Source organism: Nerophis ophidion, linkage group LG17 (genome assembly GCF_033978795.1).
Source record: "Nerophis ophidion isolate RoL-2023_Sa linkage group LG17, RoL_Noph_v1.0, whole genome shotgun sequence".
Classification (NCBI taxonomy): Eukaryota; Metazoa; Chordata; class Actinopteri; order Syngnathiformes; family Syngnathidae; genus Nerophis; species Nerophis ophidion.
The window spans coordinates 49,276,306-49,297,890 of record NC_084627.1 but is presented as its reverse complement, the minus strand read 5'-3'; the positions used below and the strand labels follow the sequence as shown (position 1 = coordinate 49,297,890).

General features: G+C 41.7%; 1 protein-coding gene across 2 annotated transcripts in view; it reads left to right on the top strand.

Moving 5' to 3' along the window:
- LOC133536511 (PHD finger protein 24-like) overlaps positions 1-21,585 on the top strand; it is a 66,530-nt gene that overhangs the window by 11,816 nt on the left and 33,129 nt on the right. The window lies entirely within an intron of this gene.

Below are 21,585 nucleotides of genomic sequence, written 5' to 3'. Positions count from 1 at the left end.
CTTCAACAAGTTGTATTACTATTGAATTGGAGAGTGGAGAAACTACCGGAATAGTTCTTGAAAAAGCAGAATAAAATAAAGGAAAAAGATTTTAGGTGTACTTTGGTCACCTCTCCCTTCTGATTTATCAATAATTAATTAAACAAAGATGCTTTTGTGAGCATTGCAGCCATCAGGGAATGTGTATTTAACCGCCACTTGCTCTTCTTTCTGAAGATTCCTCCCACAGAACCTGCACACATGTTCACTCTTGACTTACAGATCTTATTTTCAGAAAGTGTTGATCCAGTGTCAAAGCAAACCAATATTTCCCGAATGAGGTTTTGAAAATGATATTCCCCCACGCAATATATGTCAGGACCTATTTGCATGAAGGATTGGCTTTACTCCCTTTTGGTTTGAACCTTTTTATAACCTCGGGCATGTAAATCATTCAGAGGCATCTGGGACGGAGAAGAGGATTGTGGACTGCGGCTACACGCAGGAGTGCAGTGAAGCTTCAGAGACATTTACCTTCTTCTCGAGATATTTTATATATTTTTTAGATGACTTAAAGGCCTACTGAAAGCCACTACTAGCGACCACGCAGTCTGATAGTTTATATATCAATGATGAAATATTAACATTGCAACACATGCCAATACGTCCGGGTTAGTTTACTAAATTGCAATTTTAAATTTCGCGCCGAAATATCCTGCTGAAAAGTCTCGGTATGATGACGCGTGCGCGTGACGTCACGGATTGTAGAGGACATTATGTCCCAGCATCGTTCCCAGCTATCAAGTCGTCTGTTTTCATCGCAAAATTCCACTGTATTCTGGACACCTGTGTTGCTAAATCTTTTGCAATTTGTTCAATGAACAATGGAGACGTCAAAGAAGAAAGCTGTAGGTGGGAAGCGGTGTATTGCGGCCGGCTTTAGCAACACAAACACAGCCGTTGTTTCATTGTTTACATTCCCGAAAGATGACAGTCAAGCTTTACTATGGATCAGAGATGTCAAGCGAACACGGTTGGATTGGACCACACGCACAAAGTACAGTGTATTATGTGTATTAATAAAAAACATTTTACCATTCTGTATTCTGAAGAAGATTTATGTCGTGTGCTACTCCAGCATCAATATGCGTCCTCCTGACCGTCACCGTCAGCGTCGAGTTCAAAGCGGTATGGCTCTATTTCTTGTTGCGGTTGGGCCTGGCCGAGTGGTCCTGCCACCCACATGGCTGCCACGGCGCCTCCCACAGCATCTTTCCTATCTGAATCGCTCCCACTGCCCTCTTGTCTTTTTTTTCTTTCTAATCCTTCACTCTCACTTTCCTCATCCACGAATCTTTCACCCTCGCTCAAATTAATGGGGAAATCGTCGCTTTCTCGGTCCGAATCGCTTTAGCTGCTGGTGGCCATGATTGTAAACAATGTTCAGATGTGAGGAGCTCCACAACCCGTGACGTCACACACACATCGTCTGCTACTTCCGGTACAGGCAAGCCTTTTTTATTAGCGACCAAAAATTAGGTAGATCTCCTCGACTTGGTCAATTGAAAAGTAGCTCACCTGCAGAAAAAGTATGGCCACCCCTGCATTTGAGGCAGGTGACAATAATCAGCACCCATGGCAACCAAGAACACACAAACCCAGGGGTGCTGAAACAGAACAAAGGTAGCCTTAAACTGATCCGGGCAACGGATTATATTTCGCTTCTTATTCCAGCTTTTTGCCCTACTCAGTTATGTAAGTATACTCTTTGATTCCTGATTCAATGCTAAGTCTTCCTGTTAGTTATTTCTTTAGCTTCCTGTGCAATCGGCACACTTTTCTTGTGTTTGTTGGCATTTTCCTGTATTTTGCTATTTTGACTGATTTATGGTAAATAAATCATGTTCCTACCTCTGGAGTTCCGTCTGCATCCTGGGGAAACAATCCACGCAATAACATGTGACCCCGACGTGAGAAAAACATCTTATAATACATTGAACATATGTTTCTTACTCCATTTAAAGAACAATTTTGGAAGATTAAAACAAAAATGAAAATTCATCCAAAACATCGGGCTTTCCTTGTTTCACTCAAAGAACAATTTACAATAATATATATTACATGTCAACATGGAGAGGAGCCAGATGAGGTGGTTTGGGCATCTGGTCAGGATGCCACCCGAACGCCTCCCTAGGGAGGTGTTTAGGGCACGTCCAACCGGTAGGAGGCCACGGGGAAGACCCAGGACACGTTGGGAAGACTATGTCTCCCGGCTGGCCTGGGAACGCCTCAGGATCCCCCGGGAAGAGCTAGACGAAGTGGCTGGGGAGAGGGAAGTCTGGGTTTCCCTGCTTAGGCTGCGGCCGCCGCGACCCGACCTCAGATAAGATGGATGGATGGATGGATGGATGGATATATTACATGTGGTCTGCCTTGAACTAAGATTGGGTTAGACTAGAATAGAAAGTGTAGTTTCCTAGTGAAGCCTTAGCTTGACGCTCCTCCACATCCTTCTCCTCCTCTTCTTTTTGTTCATCATTTACTTGTAAACTCAATCATTCCAAAATGTCAAGCGATAACGACGTGAAGGAAAAAAATGCATCGAGAGAAATAAAGCGAGTGTGAGAATTTTGAGCACAAATAGCCTGGATTAGCACTCTGACATCTGACACTGCTGTTCCACCTCCAGCCCATCTGCCGGATCCTAATTAGTCACTTCGCCATATGCTCCGATGCAAGTGGACTGTAGCCGTGGAAAATGGAAATACCGTGAAGACGTCGTTAAAATCATAACATTTGTATTGAAATTGTCATGACTCTTGCAACGGATTAGTGATTGAGTCACACCTGGGAGGGATCACTAAGCCATGACTTTTGTGCGTTCAACCTGTCCAAAAGTGTTTGTACTTTTTACCTCCATGTTGCATTTCTCGGGTTTGTCCTTTTTACTTGCACTTAAGCCTTCTGTCTCTGAATCCTGCCTGTAGCAGAGCAAAAAAGGCTGAGGATGCTTTATTATTGTCCATTCTTTAACATGCACTCTTTTTCTACGAAGCTGAACGTGGCTTGGCATTGTCTTGCTGAAATAAGCAGGGGCGTCCATGAAAAAGACGGCGCTTAAATGTCAGCGTATGTTGTTCCAGAACCTGTATGTACCTTTCAGCATTAATGGTGCCTTCACAGATGTGTAAGTTACCCATGCCTTGGGCACTAATGAACCCCCATACCATCACAGATGCTGGCTTTTCAACTTTGCGTCGATAACAGTCTGGATGGTTCGCTTCCCCTTTGGTCCGGATGACACGATGTTGAATATTTCCAAAAACAATTTGAAATGTGGACTCGTCAGACCACAGAACACTTTTCCACTTTGCATCAGTCCATCTTAGATGATCTCGGGCCCAGAGAAGCCGGCGGCGTTTCTGGATGTTGTTGATAAATGGCTTTCGCTTCGCATAGTAGAGCTTTAACTTGCACTTACAGATGTAGAGACCATTTGTGTTTAGTGACAGTGGTTTTCTGAAGTGTTCCTGAGCCCATGTGGTGATATCCTTTAGCGATTGATGTGGGTTTTTGATACAGTGCCGTCTGATGGAACGAAGGTCACGGTCATTCAATGTTGGTTTCCGGCCATGCCGCTTACGTGGAGTGATTTCTCCAGATTCTCTGAACCTTTTGATGATATTATGGAGCGTAGATGTTGAAATCCCTAAATTTCTTGCAATTGCACTTTGAGAAAGGTTGTTCTTAAACTGTTTGACTATTTGCTCACGCAGTTGTGGACAAAGGGGTGTACCTCGCCCCATCCTTTCCTGTGAAAGACTGAGCATTGTTTGAGAAGCTGTTTTTATAGCCAATCATGGCACCCACCTGTTCCCAATTAGCTTGCACACCTGTGGGATGTTCCAAATAAGTGTTAGATAAGCGTTCCTCAACTTTATCAGTATTTATTGCCACCTTTCCCAACTTCTTTGTCACATGTTGCTGGCATAAAATTCTAAAGTTAATGATTATTTGCAAAAAAAAAAAAGTTTAGAGTTTGAACATCAAATATGTTGTCTTTGTAGCATATTCAACTGAATATGGCTTGAAAAGGATTTGCAAATCATTGTATTCTGTTTATATTTACATCTAACACTATTTCCCAACTCATATGGAAACGGGGTTTGTACAAGACACATAAGAACTGAAATTACATTTTCGGCACAGTCCCACTAAGAGCAGACATACGTTAAAAAAAGTTGGGAAAAAGGTGACATTGGGAAAGGGGGGGAAGAGTAAAAAATATCAGTCAAAGACTGGACCCTCGGGAGGGGTTCCAGACTGAGTCCAAGGGAAAAAGTCTCATTTGCCATAGCACACATAAACAAGTTACATATAATCACAACAACTCGCAACAGAGGGGGGTGGAGTAGGGGCCCTGGAGCCCGGCCTGCTGCTATAAAGCGCTACTCAGCCGTCCGTCACCGCGAAGGGGAAGCAAGCGGTGGTGAAGGCCTTGGGGTGTGTGTTTGTGTATATGCCCATTGTCTTTGGGTGTAGTGGTGTGTGTCCATAGGCGTTCTGCATGCAATGCAAGCAAAGTTCGACTTCCGGGTGTTATTGAGAAGGGAAGGAGGTCAAAAGCGTCCATATTTGAGAGTCCTCGGGGATGTTTACAGAACAACCTGCTCCTGTTGTTGCAGCGTCAATGCCATTGGAGGTAGTCAAATCGTAGATTAGGATTTTTGTTTTTCCGCGAGCAGACATTACAATGGCTTGTCTGTTCTATTTATCGATGTTGGCTCTCGTATACAATTTTTCCCTTTCAACAAACTTCTCCATGATGTGATGCACCTTGTGATTCAGTTCAGATATCGCCCCTGTTAGTGATCCCACAGCCCGACCCAATCCTTCCATTGCGACGAACAGCCTTTGGGCTCCTTGAGTGGCTGCCATTGTCTTACGAATTCGAGGTTACACCAGAGCAAGGCCCAGCCCAATCAGCAGGTGCCCCCGATCATGGTTTCAAATAGCTAGATGTCTTCCACGTCCTCCATGGAAAGGACTGAGAGGCACATGATTCTCCATTTGTCCCAGGAATCTCTTACGAACCAGCAATGGTTCCATCAGGGCAGCCAGACTCGACCAAACCTCTTTTACTCGTTGAAAAGATTTTGTCAATTGAGTCGAGAGTCCAGCTGATCAATTCCATGTCTGATGTTTAGATTTGGAGGACAGTGCAAAGAAAGAGGCTTCAAAAAAAGTGTAGACAAGACAAATAGAGCACCTGGGGAGAAGACGTGAGGAGAAAAAAATGTGACTGCCCCCACCGGAGGCAAAAATCTTTTATAAATCTTATTTATATCTCCTTTTTGCATATTTTTTGTATTGTAAGTATTTATTGTGTTCTCAAGTTAATGTTCTTGATTAGTTTGAATTGATTATTTATTGAGTTCATTTAATGTAACCTTTCAGTATCGAATGGTTCAAGTCAAAAAATTGTATATATATATATATATATATATATATATATAATTTTTTTTTTTTTTTTTTTTTTTTTGAATTTCCGGCAAATTAATGCACTTAAAATATTTTCTTTTACAGACTAATAATAAAGTTGATAAAGTTTGTGTTTCTAAATGTATCTATATTTATTATTATTTGTTTTTTTAATGTTGACAAGGATACTATGCAGAGGTGTACTTATAACTGTCATGTCTGTGTGATCATGTGTTGTTTTAGTCATGTTCGGTTTTGTTTTTGTACTCTTTGTGCACTTTTTTTTGTTTTGTCACCATAGCAACCCATTAGTTTTCACATGTCCTCATGTCACGCACCTGTCTCACGTTTTGCACTGTCACTAACCACCACAGCATTATTTAAACCTGTAGTTGCCAGATTGGATAGTACTTTATTTCATACAGATAGTCAGCATGGCGACTTTACCTTTACCCAAGTCATGCCATGCTACCTCTACTCCCTTCATGCCATGCTACCTCTGTCACTCATGCCGATCCATGGTTTTGCTTCTTGTCATGCCACGTAAGTTAGTGTCTTTTGTTTTTTGTCCATAGTTCTGCCTTTGTGCTTGTCTTTTGTTTTCATTAGTTTGTTCTCCGCCATTGTGCGCGCCTTTTGTTCGATTCTTTTTTTTGTAGTTTGTTAGTGTTATTAATAAATATGTACTTACATTCACGTCTTGCCCGCGCCAACTTTCCTTTGCCTTCCGGAAAAACAAACCCACAAGTCCACATATTGACAATAACATATTTATAGACAAGCGATTACATGTGTAGTTGCCTGCGGAGAGTGAAGGTGGTTTTAGGGAGGTTTTCTTCCACAGTAACAGAAAATAATTGAAAAATAGTGCTTTAGCTACAGTCTGGAGTAGCTGACTAAATTATATCTGCATACTTTGGTCAATAACTGAAAATGCTTTAGTGGTCAAACCAAGAAAACTAACACTAAATATCAATATCAGTTGAGATAGTTATAGTTGTACTAAACACATTTTCATGCTATTCAAAATTAATTTTTGTAATAAATGCACGAGCATGGCATCATAGGGAGAAAACAAATCTGCCAGCAGTAACTGAGCTGCACAAGCCAGCTGTGAGTCAGACACATCGAGAACGTATTTGGACGTCAGGCTTGAGAGGTGACAAACCGTCAGGTTTCTAAACTCTTCTAAGCGGAAGTATCAAACCCAGACGCTGGCCTATTTGTGTCAGAATCCACTTTGCATGACGGCAGAGAAGAACAAAACAGAACTAAACATAACGTCCTGGTTAATATTGAGAAGTTACTCTATAATGACAAGGTTCTTTGTTTAGCAGATACTTGCATCATCAGCTCGTCTTTCTGTTCCGTGTGGAGAATACCAATGACTTCTGACTTGATCTAATTGCAAACACATCATTCTTTTCTGAAAAAAACAACTTAGAATGAAAAATACCATGATTTGTTTTTCATTACAATGAACATTTTCATTTATTTATAAGATGTGACCAGTTAATTTGGCAAATACTGTATTTTTTGGATTATAAGGCACACTTAAAATATTTAATTTTGAAAAAAATTGACAGTGCACCTTACCGACCTCAAAGCCATCTTATTTGGTACATAGTGTAATGATCAGTGTGACCAGTAGATAGCAGTCACACATAAGAAATATGTGTAGACTGCAATATGACGCCAGTGGTTAGAGTGTCCGCCCTGAGATCGGTAGGTCCGGCGTTCAAACCCCGGCCGAGTCATACCAAAGACTATAAAAATGGGAGCCATTACCTCCCTGCTTGACACTCAGCATCAAGGGTTGGAATTGGGGGTTAAATCACCACAGATTATTCCGGGTCGCGGCCACCGCTGCTGCTCCCTGCTCCCCTCACCTCCCAGGGGGGGATCGAGGGTGGTGGGTCAAATGACTTTGAAGCCACACCGCTTAATCGTCTGCTACTTCCTGTACAGGCAAGGCTTTTTTATTAGCTACCAAAAGTTGCGAACTTTATCGTCGATGCTCTCTACTAAATCCTTTCAGCAAAAATATGGCGAAATGATCAAGTATGACACATAGAATGGACCTGCTAACCCCGTTTAAATAAGAACATCTCATTTCAGTAGGTCTTTAAAGGCCTACTGAAATCCCCGTTTTCTTATTATTGCCATATTTTTGATGAAAGGATTTAGTAGAGAACATCCACGATAAAGTTCGCAACTTTCGGTGCTAAGAGAAAAGCCCTGCCTGTACCGGAAGTCGCAGACGATGACGTCACACGTGTGATGGCCCCTCACATATTCACATTGTTTTTAATGGGAGCCTCTAACAAAAAGTGCTATTCGGACCGAGAAAACGACAATCTTCCCATAAATTTGAGCGAGGATGAAATATTCGTGTTTGAGGATGATAGCGACGGACTAGAAAAAAAAAAAAAAGTTAAAAAAAAAACTAAACGCGATTGCATTGGGACGGATTCCGATGTTTTTAGAGACATTTACTAGGATAATTCTGGGAAATCCCTTATATTTCTATTGTGTTGCTAGTGTTTTAGTGAGTTAAATAGTACCTGATAGTCGGAGTTGTACGTCCACAGGTGTCTTGACGCCAATGTCTCAGGGAAGTCGACGGCAGCTTTTCTCCGGTAAGAAGCGACTTTTTACCACAATTTTCTCACCGAAACCTGCTGGTTGACATTTCGCCGTGATTCATGTTAGCTTGACCGCGCTCTGATCCATAGTAAAGTTTTACCTCCAGGAATTTTAAACAAGGAATCACTGTGTGTTTGTGTGGCTAAAGGCTAAAGCTTCCCAACTCCATCTTTCTATTGTAACTTCTCCTATATTAATTGAACAAATTGCAAAAGATTCAGCAACACGGATCTCCAAAATACTGTGTAATTATGCCGTTAAAGCAGACGACTTTTAGCTGTGTGTGTGTGCAGCGCTCATATTTCCTTAAAACCTGTGACGTCTTGCGTACACGCCATCATTACATGACTTAAAATTGCAATTTAGTAAACTAAAGTGGCCGTATTGGCATGTGTTGCAATGTTAATATTTCATCATTGATATATAAACTATCAGACTGCATGGTGGGTAGTAGTGGGTTTAAATTACCTTTAAAAAATAAATAAATAAATACATAAAAAGCTGCATATATTTATATTTTCATTTTGTTATTGTGTATTATTATTATTTTTTAAATATAAAAAATATAATAAATGCATATGTATTTTTTAATAACACTGTATTTTTTAATAACACCTTTGGAGACGGCATATGGTAGAGAAATGACCGTTTAATTTATGGACTTCAGTTCCAGTGCTAAACGCATGCTTCCTCATTTCGTGCACAAAACTGCACATGTCGGAGTTACCGTTTATCGTTGCCAGCCCAAGGCACACCTGGCAAGAAATCATAGCATCTAATCAGCATCTCGACATGCCAAACCTGTGAGGGGGTTAGATTATCATATTGTGACAGATTTGTCAACAATATTTGACAAATATACTGTCTGTGAGTTCAGTTTATGAAAAAAAGGGAACAAAGCCTAAACTTGTGCGTTTATTTTTCCATTATGTATAGCAAGTGTTGCATGCTTTCCTCTTTTTCTCTCCAGGAAGAGGATGTTGTTGATGAGCTTCCCCTTGCAGACATCTCTATTGTCTCTTTCTAGAACTGTTGCCAAGTTGCTCTCAGCCTGTGTGAGAAAGTGCCTTTAAATGGAGTCCTTGTAATTATCACTGTGGCAAGTGTGTTGTTGCAGATGCATTTTATCGGCCAACTCGTGCGCTAGAAACGGTCTTCTTTCCCTCATTAAATGCTGACTACATTTTGACTTGTGGGTCGTGGTCCTTTGAAGCCAACTAATCCAACGCTTGGCTCAGGTGGAATACAACATACCAGTTTGTCATGAAGCCTGATATCCTTTGTCTGGTGTACTTTGAATAACAAGCTTTCATACAACTCTATAGACAGTAGAGTATCTGTGTAGAAAGCAATCTTTATAAAGTCAATTCCGAACAGATCTTTAAATGTTATATTCCCACTGACTGACCTGGAACCATATTGATTTTTTAAATGATAGCACAATGTAGCCAAGTTCAGGGGTTGTAATTCAAAGCAAGGCTGTTTAATTCTGGCCATCCAAGATAGGTTTCCAAGATCAAATATAAGATACCAAAATACGCATTTATGCTATAAAGCGCGTTTTATCCAATTGCCGTATTTTTCGGACTTTAAGGCGCACTTAAAATCCTTTCATTTTCTCAAAACTGGACAGTGCGCCTTACAACACGGTGTGCCTAATGTACGAATTAATTCTGGTTGTGCTTACCGACCTCGAAGCTATTTAATTTGGTACATGATGTAATGATAAGTGTGACCAGTAGATGGCAGTCACACATAAGAGATACGCCTACACTGCTATATGACTCTAGTAAACAACACCAAAATGTTATATGTTCCATTGAAAATAAAGAACATTCCACACGGTGCTCAAAAATCAATAGACTACGGATTGTGGTGAAGTAGGCCGGCTTTGTCGCGTGGAGAAGCCTACAACTTTTGGTTGTGTTTTCCGCTCCGTATGCTGAGTGGCATTATACGATATATATCTATACATATCAAAACACAAAACAGTCCCAGTTACCTGAAATACTAAGTATGTCATTATTTTGACTTAGTAAATATTGACTTACTAGGACAAAAATAATGATTAAGTCTAATTAATGACTTTCTGGAAATAAGGGTTTGAAAAAGAGTTAAAAGTGGGGCCACATGCTGACATATGCTCAACTCATCATGTTTAATATACGGGACGAAAAAATAAATAAAAATAAATAAAAACTACATTTTGAATTTTTTAAGGGTTTAGTTTAGGCGGTGGCCCTTTGTTGTTAAGGCGACATAGGAGTATTATTATGGTGTATGTTTAAGGTAAGACATATCTGGTGTTTTGTTTTGCAATATTATGCAAAAGCAACTTTTCTTATCTTCTGGTATCTGCTGATCTGTATTTGGGATCTGCATTATTCATGAAAATTTGCGCGTGTCCGCCTTTGTAGTCTGTGACGACAACGGGGTCGATAATCTTCGTCTTTTTCTCTATCTTCCTGTCATGGAAGATAAGGACCGCATTTGTAATATAAAGTAGTGTAAAGTTCTTATTTATATCTGTCCGTAAACTCGCCATGAAAGCGCTAAAACATAGCGGTGTAGTGAGTTTGCATTATTCACACAAGGAACTTTAGTTGTTAGAGAGTTCCGGTAGGACAGTTTTTCACGGGACATATTTCCGGCGACGTTATTGCACTAGTGATACACGGATGAGGAGATGCTGCTTCGTTATTGATTGAAGTAAAGTCTGAATGTCATTAAAACAGTTAGCGGGGGTGTATATTGTAGTGTCCCGGAAGAGTTAGTGCTGCAAGGGGTTCTGGGTATTTGTTCTGTTGTGTTACGGTGCGGATGTTTTCCCGAAATGTGTTTGTCATTCTTGTTTGGTGTGGGTTCACAGTGTGGCGCATAATCGTAACAGTGTTAAAGTTGTTTATACCGCCACCCTCAGTGTGACCTGTATGGCTGTTGACCAAGTATACGTTGCATTCACTTGAGTTTGTGGAAAGCCGTAGGTAATATGTGATTGGGCCGGCATGCAAAGGCAGTGCCTTTAAGGTTTATTGGCGCTCTGTACTTCTTCCTACGTCCTTAGAGCACCGTTTTAAAAAGTCATACATTTTACTTTTTGAAACCGAAACCGATAATTTTTGGATATTACATTTTAAAGCATTTATCGTCCGATAATATTGGTAGCCCGATATTATCAATCAATACATCTCTAATTTCAATACCCCTGCATGTTATGTACTCGTTAAGGTGATACAACACCATGTATTGATTCATTAACAGCATTAGAAAAAACACAATCATTTCAAGGGTGTTTCAGGTAGACACGCATGGTCAGATAGCATTTTACGGATCCTGAAGGGAATTCTCCAATCTGTCATATCTCATGACTGAGTGTTGCTGAGCTCCCACATCTGTAGTGTTACAATTCCCAGCATGCCATTGTCATTTATTAGTCTGCAGGAGTGTGTCCTAACCGCAAAGACCGACCTCTTTATGGCGTGACTGTCCTTGAGGGTGACCAGCTGTGTGCTGCACATCGTATTGTTGGACTTGACAGCCAGTTGAGGCTGCAGCAAGACAACACACATGACCTGAGGTTGGAGGAGAAAATAGCTGGAGTTTTTGTCATTTTGAAGTTAATTAACTGAAGAGGCAATGGTTTTATGCTTGTCATTTTTAATCATCTTAACTTCGTGGTTCTTAACTGGTTCGCCTACGCCGCCCACCATCACCTCAGAATAATCGGAAACCCATATTGGTCATCACCTCTGAGTGAAACATTTCAAGGAGTCATTTTTTTAAAATATAAGATTATTCTTTAGAGCAGGGGTCCCCAAACTTTTCGACCCGGGGGCCATATGGGGTTAAAAAAAATTTGGCCATTGGCCGGGCTATATATACTGTTTGTGTATATATATATATATATATATATATATATATATATATATATATATATATATATATATATATATATATATATATATATATATGTATGTATGTATGTATGTATATATATATATATATATATATATATATATTGTCACGTTCCTCCAACGCAAACATAGACACTCCAGACAACGACGTAAAGGTAAGAATGATTTAATAACAAAAACACTGGTACAAAAACAGACGAAAAGAAACGCGTGGCGAAAGCACAGAAGCTAATGCTAACACTAGCACAGGATCAGGTAACAAGAAATCTAGTAAAAACCAACGAAACAGTTGAATACCGCAAACAAGGGACCAAGACCGACTGACGGGACAAGGCAGGCTTAAATAAGAAAGCAATTAACAAAAACAGGTGTGCGTCTGGAACCCGCAGCAGGTGAAATTAATACGTTACCATGGTGACCAAACTAACTCACAAGGTACACAAACAACAAAGGGAGTCCAAACTAACAGAAAATAACTAAACTAAACATCATCCAGATTACGGATCATGACATATATATATATATATATATATGTGTGTATATATATACATCCATCCATCTATCCATCCATCTATCCATCTTCTTCCGCTTATCCGAGGTCGGGTCGCAGGGGCAGCAGCCTAAGAAGGGAAGCCCAGACTTCCCTCTCCCCAGCCACTCTGTCTAGCTTTTCCAGGGGGATCCTGAAGCGTTCCCAGGCCAGCCGGGAGACATAGTCTTCCCAACGTGTCCTGGGTCTTTCCCGTGGCTTCCTACCGGTCAAACATGCCCGAAAGACCTCCCTAGGGAGGCGTTCGGGTGGCATCCTGACCAGATGCCCGAACCACCTCATCTGGCTCCTCTCGATGTGGAGGAGCAGCGGCTTTACTTTGAGTTCCTCCCGGATGGCAGAGCTTCTCACCCTATCTCTAAGGGAGAGACCCGCCACACGGCGGAGGAAACTCATTTGGGCCGCTTGTACCCGTGATCTTATCCTTTCGGTCATGACCCAAAGCTCATGACCATAGGTGAGGATGGAAATGTAGATCGACCGGTAAATTGAGAGCTTTGCCTTCCGGCTCAGCTCCTTCTTCACCACAACGGATCGATACAGCGTCCGCATTACTGAAGACGCTGCACCGATCCGCCTGTTGATCTCACCATCCACTCTTCCCCCACTCGTGAACAAGACTCCGAGGTACTTGAACTCCTCCACTTGGGGCAGGGTCTCCTCCCCAACCCGGAGATGGCACTCCACCCTTTTCCGGGCGAAAACCATGAACTCGGACTTGGAGGTGCTGATTCTCCTCCCAGTCGCTTCACACTTGGCTGCCAACCGATCCAGTGAGAGTTGAAGATCTTGGCCAGATGAAGCCTTCAGGACCACATCAGGACCACATCAGGACCACATTATCTATGGCAAAATGACTTTTTAGACAATATAATTTGCCTGAGCGGCTAAGAGACCCCGAGAGTAACAAGGTGTAGAAAATGTATTGATGCTCGAAAGGACAGATTAAAATATCAATAATAATAAAAAAAATAAAACCTTTTGTTTTTTTGTTCGGGACTAGCCGCGGGCCGGATTTTGGACGCTGGCCGGCCGTATCTGGCCTGCGAGCCGTAGTTTGGGGACCCCTGCTTTAGAGTTTACAAAAAGCGAATTCATTCCCATAAAAATAAAACAAATTGACAAAAAGTTTGATTTCTTAAATAACTGGTGTATGCTCTTAATCAAAAACTGTACTGCAAAAAAAAAATCCTGCACCTTTAATCGATCTGTAAGTCACAATAGAGCTTGTTGTGACATGTGATTAGTTTTATGTTATTGCAATGTTGCCAGGAAAAGCAGCAGCTAAAATGAAAATGACCACATTATGGCACTCAGCATCAAGAGTTGGAATTGGGGGTTAAATCACCCAAAAATTATTCCCGGGCGCGGCCACCGCTGCTGCTCACTGCTCCCCTCACCTCCCAGGGGATGGGTCACATGCAGAGGACACATTTCACAACACATAGTGTGTGTGTGTGTGTGTGTGTGACAATCTTTGGTACTTTAACTTTAACTTCAAGATTCAGAAATCTGATTCATTACTCATCTCATTACAGATGGTGTTTTTAGCCATTTGTCGCCGTACTTTTTGTTGGAAAAAAAAAACTTGCATGTTTACATTCTTCCCACGCTCAGACAGAAGCTGCTGAAGCGCTACTTCATCCGAGGAGGCTCAAATTGGCCGAATGTGGGCTACTCCACGCAACTGCTGGCTCTCTGTTAGACTTTAGTTATATGCAAATAATAGTCTGTGCATATAGACTGTAATGGTCTGCTGGTGTCAAAGTTCCATGGGTGACTCATCTTCATGGTTGTGAACACATGTTGTGAACACATGGGGGACTCATCTTCATGGTTGTGAACACATGTTGTGAACACATGGGTGACTCATCTTCATGGTTGTGAACACATGTTGTGAACACATGGGTGACTCATGTTGATGGTTGTGAACACATGTTGTGAACACATGGGTGACTCATGTTGATGGTTGTGAACACATGTTGTGAACACATGGGTGACTCATCTTCATGGTTGTGAACACATGTTGTGAACACATGGGTGACTCATCTTCATGGTTGTGAACACACCATGTTGGCGGAGAATGAGAAAGTGTTGTGTATCTGTGAGGGAAGAACTGAGACAACTGTGCCTGCACGGGGGAATTGGACGTGTTGTTGGCATAAGATTGGCAATTAAAGTTCAAAAGAGAACTTTGTGTGAATTCTTCTGGACTGTCCATCCATCTTCTTCCGCTTATCCGAGGTCGGGCCCCGGGGGCAGCAGCCTAAGCAAGGAACCCAGAATTTCATCTCCCCAGCCACTTGGTCCAGCTCATCCCAGGGGACCCCGAGGCGTTCCCAGGCAAGCCAGGAGACAGTCTTCCCAATGTGTCCTGGGTCTTCCACGTAGCATCGTACCGGTTGGACGTGGCCAAAACACCTCCCTAGGCGTCCAGGTGGCATCCTGACCAGATGCCCAAACCACCTCATCTGGCTCCTCTCAACGAGGAGGAGCAGCGGCTTTACTTTGAGTTCCTCCTAGATGACAGAGCTTCTCACCCTATCTCTAAGGGAGAGACCCGCCACCCGGCGGAGGAAACTCATTTAGGTCGCTTGAACCCGTGATCTTGTCCTTTCGGTCATGACCCAAAGCTCATGACCAGAGGTGAGGATGGGAATGTAGATTGACCGGTAAATTGAGAGCTTTGCCTTCCGGCTCAGTTCCTTCTTCACCACAACGGATCAATACAGCGTCCGCATTACTGAAGACGCCGCACCGATCCGCCTGTCGATCTCACGATCCACTCTTTCCTCACTCGTAAACAAGACTCCGAGGAACTTGAACTCCTCCACTTGGGGCAATATCTCCTCCCCATGACACTCCACCCTTTTCCGGGCGAGAACCATGGACTGGGACTTGGAGGTGCTGATTCTCATCCCAGTCGCTTCACACTCGGCTGCCAACCGATCCAGTGAGAGTTGAAGATCTTGGCCAGATGAAGCCATCAGGACCACATCAGGACCACGTTATCCATGGCAAAATGACTTTTTAGACAATATCATTTGCCTGAGCGGCTAAGAGACTCATTTAGGTCACTTGTACTCGTGATCTTGTCCTTTCGGTCATAACCCAAAGCCTCATGACCATAGGTGAGGATGGGAACGTAGATCAAAGAGCTCAGCTCCTTCTTCACCACAACGGATCGATACAGCGTCCGCATTACTGAAGACGCTGCCTCTCGATCTCGCGTTCCACTCTTCCATCACTCATGAACAAAACTCTGAGGTAATTGAACTCTTTGAGAAAGATCTCCTCTCCAACCCAAAGATAGCACTCCACCCATGAACCATGGACTCGGACATGGAGGTGCTTATTCCCATCCCAGTCGCTTCACACTCGGCTGCGAACCGATCCAGTGAGAGCTGAAGATCCTGGCCAGACATCATCTGCAAAAAGCAGAGACCTAATCCTGCAGCCACCAAACCGAATCCCCTCAACGCTCTGACTGTGCCTAGAAATTCTGTCCAACCCTCACTGGAAACGGGTCCGACTTACTGCCGGCAATGCGGACCAAGCTCTGACACTGATCATATACAATCAGACGGTCCGGTACCCCATACTCTCTGAGCACTCCCCATGGTCGAATGCCTTCTCCAAGTCCACAAAGCACATGTAGACTGGTTGGGTAAACTCCCATGCACCCTCAAGGACCCTGCCGAGAGAATAGAGCTGGTTTACAGTTCCACGACCAGGTCGTGGACTACATTACATTATATCACTTTCATGGGTTTTTATGGAAAACATTTTTTGACGTGGCTTGCCGCCATGGTCAATTGCGTAAAGGGGAAACCCTGATGTTGGTTGGTCTGTGTGTTGGTTTGTTGGAATATTGGTCGGACAGTTTTTTGGTTCAATCTGTAGCAGAATTCGTTCTTTGGCTCGCTGTTTTGTTTGTTGGCAGATTGGTCAGTCGGTTGATCGATTTATCCTTTTGTTTGTCAGCAGGACTATAAGTTGACTCCATTGTGCAGAAAACAACACATACAACAACACACATTTTTCTTTGATAGTCAGTTTTACCAGCTACCTATGAGTCATCATTGTAGAGTATTTCAAATGAGTGACTTTTTTGTACGAAACACTAAGGACCGAAACCTGTACACATATATCTTTGATAGAGATGAGTGTTGTCTCCGGTACGCATCGTCCTTGAAGCACAGGAGTTCAGGCAGCTTCGGACCAAATAAAAGGCCTACAGGCTCTTAGAGTAGCTCGGGGGGAAGAGAGCAAGAATGACTCCCATTTCACTTCCAATAGATGAGATACAATTTGATACAAGCACTTACAGGGAGTGAAAATGGATGGGATTGAATTTCAAAGCAAAGAAACATGTCCCCTAACTACATGTAATCAACTTGAATACGCGACGGCGCCTTTTTGTTCAATAATGGAATTTGTGGTCTCACAAAAGAAGAAATGAGAATACGCGACTGAATAATCCACCTGAATAACATCAATTTCCATTTGACCGGGTCAGGGTCAACAAGATTTGGACGTCACCTTTTTTTTATAACGCAGCTGCAATAGTAACAGTAAGCTCTCCCAAGTAACGAGGGACGGCTGCATGTTGCTCCAATATAATAATCTGATAAAGGTCTAAATTCATATGCAAATTACCAGCATCCAACAATCTTGGGAAGAATAGAAGCAGCGTAATCAAAGGGCACCGGACCCTTAAAACATGCATCTAATGAGATATACAGCATTTTTCAGACCATAGGGCGCACCGGATTAAAAGTCACACTGCCGATGAGCGGGTCTATTCAGGTTTTTTTTCATATGGATAATAAGGCGCATTAAAGGGGTCATATTATAACTTTTTTTCTAAATTTAAATCACTTTGTTGTGGTCTACATAACATGTAATGGTGGTTCTTTGGTGAAAATGTTGCATAGATTAGGTTTTACACATCATCTTCAAGTAGCTTTCTGAGCATCTCTGCGGGATGCGGCGTTTTGCGGGCGGTCTTATTTACGTGGCTCACCTTTGACAGCGTCTTCTCCCCGTCATCTTTGTTGTAGCGGTGTAGCGTGCAAGGACGGCGTACTTGGTCACTAGCCATACAGGTCACACTGAGGGTGGCCGCATAAAGATCTATAACACTGTCACAAATATGCGCCACACTGTGAACCCACACCAAACAAGAATGACAAACACATTTCGGGAGAACATCGGCTCCAAAACACAACATTAACACAACAGAACAAACACCCAGAACCCCTTGCAGCAGTAAGTCTTCCAGGACACTACAATACACACCCACCGCTAACTTTTTTAATGACATTCAGACTTTACTTCAATCAATAACAGCGGAAATGTGTCGCGTGAAAAACCGTCCGAGCGGAACCCTCTAATAACTAATGTTCCTTGGGTGAATTATGTAAACCCACTACAGTTATTTGCGCTTTGATAGCTAGTTTACTGACAAATACAAGTGAGAACTTTACGTTACTTTATATTACAAATATCAACAGCGAAAGATGAATGCCATATAAGAAGATATTGAAAAAGAAGAAGTTTATGACTACGGTGTCCACACGGACTACAATGGCGGAGGCGCGCACATTTTCAGGACTTATGCAGATTGCAAATACACATCAGCAGGTACCAGAAGGTAAGAAAAGTTGGTTTTGCATAATATTGCGAAACGCACCATAATAATACTGTGTAGCGGTTGCTGTAAGGCAGGGGTCTCAGACACGCGGCCCTCACCTCAATATGAAAGTTTAATGTTAGTTCGGCCCGCAAGTTTTATATGAATGCCGCTTGACAGTGTTGTGTTATTTGGGTGCAAAATGGCTCTTTCAACGTTCTGGGTTGCCTACCCCTGCATTAGTGAAAAAGCGGCAAATGAGTGAAAGCGACAGAGATGTTGCCATGGAGACGAGGGTTTTCTTACGTGTCTGGCTGCAGTCACACCCCGACACCTGTCCGTCAGTAATAACAGTCCCCGATAACCTGGACCAATTCAAACCGTCATTAGTTTTTTTTTTATTGTTCAATTTGCATTGTCTCACACGTTGAACACTACAAATATTTCTATATGACGCCGGATAAGAATCCGGGAGCCTTCCCTTTTTTGCGCTCGCTATCCCGGTACTTTCCTGCCGGCTATTATTCGCCGACCAACATTTTTTTTAATGCTTCCAAAGACAGTAATGCTCAAATTTGACAATAAAAATGTTGTGTTTATCCATTAACTTAACACACAAAATATATTTTTTTAAAACACATCAAACAAGTCTTTACTCGAATCAAGATAAAAAAATACAAAGTATGGTAGAAATTATTTGAACACGAATCTTAAATTGTGGCGACTGGTGCTGTGTATTCTGCAGGGTCTGAAAAGTTTCTCACATCTCTCGCTGTATTTACTTTACTGATTAATTAGGTGACTTCATCCGGGAAGTTAATTGCTCAGATTTGACCTACAGGTTAAAGATGGAAGCATTTGGGAAGGAACTCACTCCCTGGCTAATTGGAAATAATTTTAGGGAGGTAATACATCACTCGCTATCCAATTAAGGTCCCCTTTACAGTTTGCAGGTGCTATTTTGTTGCACCTTTTGGCACCATGTGTAAGATAAAAACAGTTTATTTTTTATTTTTTATTCATCATCACATTGTAGAGTGTATAAATATGAGTGTGAATGTTGTCTGTCTATCCGTGGCGACTCCATATATATATATATATATATATATATATATATATATATATATATATATATATATATATATATATATGACACCATTTTCTGTTTTGCTTTACAATTTGGTTCTTAATCAATTCTCATTTAGCAAAAGTGAGGGTAAACAAGTCAATTAGAATAAACTTTGTTCGGTTGAGAAGTAACATAGCGTACAAAGTTGGCCCCCCGAGGTCAAAAGGGTTAAAAACTCCTGTACTAGAGCATATCTGTTAGAATAATTGTTTCTAAATTATCACAAAAAACTTTGTATTACATTTTGTTCCTGACAAGAAGACAAAAGGCTGTCTTTGAAACCAACCAAGAAGAAGGCTGGTAAAACTCCACTGGCACCTCAAAGCGGACAGATGACAGGATCTGCCCAACTTCCAGAGGAACTCTTTTTGAAGTATTTTACGAACTCTTTTTGAAGTATTTTATGGAACTGTCTTTGAACTATTTTATGGGAATCTCTTTTAACTATTTTATGCATCTCTTTTTGAACTATTTGACGAACTCTCTTCAAACTGTTCGGTAACCAAAGGCAACACTGTTTACGACCTACTTCCCTCAGGAAGCAGCTGCGGGAAGGAGGGGGGAGAAAGTCAAATAAAGAAGGAGGAGTACAATCTCCTCAGATCTGAGTCCAAATTGAATTATGTCTCTGTTTGATTCCTTGCCTTTTGTCTTGTTTTATAGATGTCATCAGTGTTTGAGCCTGACAATATCTATGTGATACAACTGACAACAATTGACCAGTCAGTATATACTGACTTGAAAAAAAACAACACCATAAATTTGACTGTTTGTCAATGATGGGCAAAATCAGGCGACTAGGATTTGACTATGAAATTCTTTAGTGGAAGACATCCCTAGAAAATACAGTAACTTCGGCATTGGAATTGATAACATCGAAACACTCAACAACACCCGGTTTTCGATTCCCATCCCCCAACAAGAGTGGTACAGCCGCAGGGCAATCTTATCTGGCCATTTGCTTTTAAAATCAGGAAACGGCTCACAGTTTGCAGGCACAGTGCTGAAAAGTCAAGATAAAGAAGTATACTTCCATAGTGCGTGGGTGATATGGAAATGTATGTTTTGATGAGATGAAAGGATTTTACGAGCCTACTCATTAGGGTCCTTGGCCCATGGCAAAGGACTCCACAGGAGTCCTTTGCCATGGGCCAAGGACCCTATTGAAACTTGTGCGTTTTATGTGTGGAGCGGCAGACCAACTTATTAAGCAACCAAACCCCAAAAATGAAAATTGCGCGCTAGCGCCCCCTAGGAAAAAAAAAAAAACAGACTGCTTGTAACTTCCATTAGGAATGTCGTAGAGACATGAAACAAAAACCTCTATGTAGGTCTGACTTAGACCTACATTTCCAATTGGAAACTTCTATACCTAAAATCAACAGAAATTTAGCAAAAACTCATTCAAAGCAAAATTTTCGCAAAAAATGCTATTTTTGCCTCTTTGAGCTGTAATTTGACCCCCTTAAAATGCTTCAAAACTCACTAAACTTGGCACACACATCAGTACTGGCAGAAATTGCGATCTAATGAAAAATCTAAACCCCAAAATTAAAAAAATGCGCTCTAGCGCAATTTTTGAATAAAACACAGCAAAAACTGCTCCTACGAAGAAAACACAAACAAAATTCTTGTAACTTCCAGTAGGAATGCCAGAAAGACATGAAACAAAAACTTCTATGTAGGTCTCACTTAGACCTACATTTAGAGAATTGACATCCTTCGTCAAAAATCAACAGGAAGTTAAAAATTACCCCTTCAAAATAAAAGTTTTGTAAAAACCCGTCACCTTTTTCAAACGTAAACTCCTCCGAGTGCGTTTGTCGTTTCGGCTTCAAACTCGCACAGGAGAGAGATTTAACCCTTTTGATTAAAACTATCCAACAACGTTTTGATAACTGCTCCGGTTTGGATTTTACGCGCCTTCAAAGAACCCCTGCGCAAAGTTTCCTAAAAAATGTAATTTTTGCCTCTTTAAACTGTAATTTGACCCCCTTAAAATGCTTCAAGGTGCAAGTTAAAGCTCTACTATGCAAAGCGAAAGCCATTTATCAACAACATCCAGAAACGCTGATCTGTAATTTGACCCCCTTAACATGCTTCAAAACTCACCAAATTTTACACACACATCAGGACTGGTGAAATTGCCATCTAATAAAAAAACAAAACCAAATGTCAAAATTGCGCTCCAGCGCCCCCTAGGAAAAAACCCAGACAAAACTGCTTGTAACTTCTGTTAGGAATGTCGTAG